Consider the following 5,671-nt stretch of genomic DNA (forward strand, 5'->3'; position numbering starts at 1 on the left):
TAAGAATTCAAATTCGTCCAATCTTTTACTACTAATCTCTCATCCCATATTTTCCTTCAATATAACATCAGTTAATTCCTCAATTTTTATTTCTACAAGTCCCAAGTAAGAAACTCTCAAGTAACCAATTTCTTTAACCCGTAGAATACAATAGATCCTCTAGTTCACATAATATTCAAATTAATCCCACAGTCAGGCATCCTAAACTTTAAGCCTAGGATACACTACAAGATCTAAAGCCTATGCTCTGATACCAACTGTGACAGTTCTCAGGGTCACATCACGGGGTACCTATCAGCTTGCCACCCGCACGCGGGCATCCCCTACGGAGAGTTTCGCTTCGTGACTCTTCACGAACGAGAGGCTCGGGACTTTTCCAGACGAAGGACGTAAAGTCCCAACTGTCGGCATATGGCTCTGATACCAACTGTGACGCCCCCACTTCTCCCTAAGGCGAACCAAAGGGTATCCGCGGGACGCCTGCCTAGCTCTCGCCAGGACTCAAGCAATTCCATTCAACTTATAGCCGGACCACACAACACAAGCCAATAACTTAAATACAATAAATGCGGAAGTATTCAAACTTAATAATAATCATCCATTCTCCAAACCACACGTCAGAATACAGATTACATTTCGTCCAAATGTTACATTTCCATACCAAAAGTACAATTCCAAAACCAAAGGCATAACCAAAAGTAATAACAAGCCCTAAACAAAAGTACATCAAGAGGGCTTCTCCATTTTACCTCCGAGTTCAAACCTGTTAAGGAAAACAAATCTACAGGGTGAGCAAAAACGCTCGTGAGGCCAAGAACACACATGCAGACACATAGTTCAGATAACAAGTCCAAATAACAATTCAGGTAATAGCTTGCAAGTAATTAATAACGCCAACAAAACGTAACCAGAAACAATTCAAGGATATAGAAGCTCTCAGGAGCTAAATTCCACATTTTGCCGATGTAATTTGTATATCTCCCCGTGATGACTCTCCGTCAACCGGGTTGATATTTTCATATCCGTAGTTCACCACTTACTTCTCATCCGTCCACCATACACCACTTCGGGCCCGCACGACATTTATAAGGCGATACTTTACGAGTATGCCAAGCGAGATCTCTCAAATAGATCAAGCTTATCATGTAATTCTCATGGCTCACCAAGGTTCCCGACCAGGCCCATGCCGGCTCGAGTTCCAAGGTCGGCCTATGAGTTTAGGCGTCCCCCGTGTATCATGTAAATGTCGAGGAGATTCACTCCATCGACGTATGCATCATAGCATACTATTTCATAAATTCAAGCATTTGACAGGTTCAAACATGTATTTCAGGTCATATAAACCATGCAAAGCATGTCAAATATGAGTCATTTGTTCCAAATGAGAACGAGTGCGATTAAGTACACACTCGACTCCATTTTTCAAAATCCAATAGACCGAGCATATAATCAGGTAAGTCAATCATGAATCGAGACTTTAGAGTTCAAGTAGGCATACACTTGACACTCACCAGTTATGCAAGCAAGTAGGTTGGAGGGAGAGTTCAAACTTCCACGGTAGGGTCCTCTTGGAGGTCCTCGTGCGTGCCTGAACATCGAATAGTAGATAATTACTATAGGTCCCCAAGTGGTGAGAAAGATTGGACACGGGTAAGGTTCGGAAATATTTGAAAACTTCGTTTGACTTGTCTTTGAAGTTGGATTCTCAAAAGGGTGCAAGACTCGAGTAAAAATTGGATTATTATCCTTAAAATCATTGGTTGGAAACGAGTACGAGCAAAATGATTGCAAAACGAACGATCGAAATCGAAAGAGGGCTGGCCACACCACAATCCAGCCGGAACCTGGCCGGATATCCGGCCGGATTTCTGGCCGGATTGGAGGCAGTGGCTAATCTCCTTTTTTTTTTCAAACTTCACCACTAATCCGGCCGACAATCCGGCCAGTTTCTGGCCGGATTCAAGGCCGGATTCTGTGGAATAGTTCCTTCGCGGATTTCCTTTGGAATTTCAGAATTTTCGATTTTTGGTCAAATCTTTGAAAAATCATAATTTCTTCTCTACAAATCGAAACTTGATAAATTTGGTACCGTTGGAATCGTCTTCCAAAGTACTAAAAGTCCTTAGAAGACATTGTTCCATGAATCTAAGTGGAAGGTATTCAAAAATGAGCCTAAAGTTGCTGTTCTAGATTACCAGGATTGAGCCGGGGTTGGTTTTTCGCTAACTTTGAAAATTCGGCAAAAATCACTCGTTGCAAACCGGCCCTTGAAACTTATAATTCAATTAGAAGTACAAGTAAAGTTTTGGACAGAACAAGCGGGTCAAGAATCGGAGTTTCGAGCACCAAGATATGGTAGTTCAAAGTTGGGAAAAATTCAAGACTGTTACAAAATTTCCAGATTTGGTTTTGACTTTGGACCTTTCATTAAGTGCCGAATCGGACTTGGATTGACACCAAATTTTGCAGTATAATACTCTCATATGAAAGGTATCTCTATATCAAATTTCATGGAAAAATACCCTCGGAAGGGTGGTCATTCAATCAACCAAAGTTTGGAAAAATCCTTAAGGCAATCTGTCCAAAACTAAGGTTTTCAAAAACGAGGCAGTTGTCGTGTATTGATCATAACTCCCTCAATTTAACTCGGAATTGGAAATGGTTGATAGTGTTAGAAAATAGATTCATAGGGCTACAACTTCACAGAAGAAATCGTTTTAAGTTTCAGTATGCAACTGGTTCAAAATCAAGCCTAAAGTTGCAGCATCATCAAATCATTTCGGCAGAATGGAGAAACAGGACAGTCGACTTCAGATGAATGGTGTGGCTCACACACACGAAACCAGAATGTCCATTATACACCGTTGGAAACATGGGAATGTCTAGTTTCAAATGCCGCTAACGGCACTTGATTTCGACGTCGGAGTACGGAGTTATGGACGAAATACAAACACTGGTCTGGATTACGGCGAAACCGTTTTCCAGATTACTAGTTTTTGAAATAAATTCGTTTGATCAACCAAAACTCAATATTTTCCAACGAAATTTTGTACACAACTTCTGCAACATGTAATCAACATAATCAGGCCATTAAATCCTCAGTTTCTGCATTAAAATGACCGAACAGAACAGGGGTAAAATGGGAACTTTTACTTCAAGAGTTCAACAACGTTTCTGTCCACAATACACCTTTAATCTACTTCCTTAAGCTCTAATTCAGCAATAAAACCATCATCAAACATCATCACAGCCATCAACCCAAAGTGGGAGTTCATAGAGCCCACGTTTCCAACAATACAAGCTACTAAAGTGAAGATTCCAACTCAAATGCATAGATCAACTTCCATAAGACAAGTTCAAGGTGCTTGATTAGTACCTACTTTGATGACTGGTTTGGACAGATTTTTCGGCCCCTTTGAAGCTTGAAGAAACCGTGGACAGCTCCTTCCTTTTGCAGCTAAGTTGCCGTCCAAGTGAAAAGCTAAATGAATGTGGAGATTGGTAAGAATCTATGGAAGTTTTGGTAAGGATTTTGATGAGTTTTGGAAGAAAGAAATGGTGAAGCCTCGGTTGTCTCTTGCTGTCTAGCCGTCCATGAAGCTTTGCAGAAATGAAATGAGATTGAAATGAAGCTGCGGTTCTGAAGCCTTTGCGTACGAAAGACGCTTGACGTCAAATCTTTTAATACGTCAAATCAATTATAACTAGTACCCTACATGCGCGTTTTGTGTTCGATTTCTCTTACGTTTGTTGCACTAGTGCACTAAACCTCTAGGGCACTTACATTCATATAAATATTATTCATTCTTAATTGTCCCAAAATAATGGTCCAAAGTCCCTCAATTAAGCGCGCACGTGCAAACACGTATTTCTAATTTAGGCGCAATAAAAATTGAAACCTTTGAAAAATTCTTATAACGATTGTACCCCTAGCTATCACTTGAGTACTTAAACCTAAATTTACCTATTTTAAGACCATTGTACATGTCTCCAAGTTTTCGAACTTATTGTACTCCCAATTGGCTAAAGTTTTCAGACACGTTTTCCCTTTTCACTAAACAAGCTTCTAAGAAAATAATTTTTGAAACGAGATACTTTAAAAATATAACGAAGCTATAAGACCATGTACTTAGGTCTAATAAGGATAGAAAATAATATTCGGGGCAAAAATCCAAATAGATAATTAATTGAGCCAAAATTAGGGGTTTTAAAAATAATAATTTTACGAGTCCTCACGTGAATTGAGTATTAATTCCTCCATTAACCTTTTTTAATCTATTATTGATCGTTCTTAATTCTCCAATATTAATACACTCCCGATTCAAGTATAGCCTAGAAAAACGTGCACCCGTCGTTCCGGACTAAACAAATTTTCGAAAAGTGAATTTTTCAACAAAACGCTTTAAAAATATAAAAAGGCGTCATTCCATATAAATGGATTTAAAATGGTCGAAATAAATAATTCGAAAAAAATGAGTGAATAATCATTTAAATATTCCAGTAATATTCTATAAAAATAAGAAAATTTTCGGGTCCTCACATGGGGACTAAAAATGTAAAGTTAAAATCAGAAAATTTAGAGACCAAATTTGTTTTGGCTGATATATTATGGACCAATTTGATATATAGGTCAAACATTGAGAGTCAAATTTGTGTCTCTCTTTGGAAACTTTTGAGAAGTAGTAATAGAAAGATTTAAAATTCAGTATAAGTTTTGGCAAATTCACATATTCCTAATATCTAATAAAACACATGTCATGATCAAAAATACCAAATTAACCTATCCAACCAAGCAAGCTCCCACTCTAATCATCTGATCCCCAAATTCCCTTTCTTACTCATTTCGAGAGGGAAATGAATTAGCACAAAAATCTGAGGCAATCCTTCTGGGACTATAAATGGGGCGAGGTCAGCTTGAAGTTGGCTCCAAGAAAAAGTCTGATGGGCCTGACCTTTCATTGAGTTGGATTGAAATTGGGTCTGAATATTAGTTTGAAATTAAATGTGAACAGAGTTTGGACACTATTAAGGTCAAACCCGATATAGGCTCAACCCATTAATATGCGTATATATATATAATATTCATATTTTGATATATATAATTATATATCTAAATTTATAATACTAATACTTATGAGTTATTTGTCAAAATATATTAATATATATAAGGAATATTAATATACAAAATTATGTCAAAAGATTTTTAAGGACAAATCTTAGTACAATCAAATTGAGGACCTTTGAAGATATATTGACTGTTGATCATATTTTATTACTATTTTCCATGTACATTGAATTAATTGGATACATTATTGTTGAAAATTTCTTTGGTTTATATATTTTTGAATGAACTATTATCGATTCTTGTATAGTTTTAATGTTGTGGTCCTGTGGATATTAAATTAGTTTAAAACTTAATAATTATAGTAATTATATTAAGGAAATTAGGGAATTATAAGTGATCTTAAGTTAGGTCTAAATTAAACTCACAATTTGAATATTTTGTGAGTCAAGTATGAGTTTTACATTTATCAATCCAAAACTCATAATTCGAAACCCGAAAGTGATACTAAGGCTCCGTTTGATAAAACTGAATCTGAATTCTAAATTCTGAATACTGAAACAATTAATTTGCTGAATATTAAGCACTGAAAAAAGACATATGAATATC

General features: G+C 36.9%; 1 long non-coding RNA gene across 1 annotated transcript; it reads right to left on the reverse strand.

Moving 5' to 3' along the window:
* Positions 1-541: 541 nt before the first annotated feature.
* LOC113751215 lies at positions 542-3,437 on the reverse strand. Its single transcript, XR_003464802.1, has 2 exons — positions 3,377-3,437; positions 542-763 (listed from the first exon to the last, which is right to left on the reverse strand). It is a non-coding gene; the product is annotated as an uncharacterized LOC113751215 (long non-coding RNA).
* Positions 3,438-5,671: the final 2,234 nt, after the last annotated feature.

The sequence above is a fragment of the Coffea eugenioides genome, chromosome 11 (assembly GCF_003713205.1).
Source record: "Coffea eugenioides isolate CCC68of chromosome 11, Ceug_1.0, whole genome shotgun sequence".
NCBI classification, from domain to species: domain Eukaryota; kingdom Viridiplantae; phylum Streptophyta; class Magnoliopsida; order Gentianales; family Rubiaceae; genus Coffea; species Coffea eugenioides.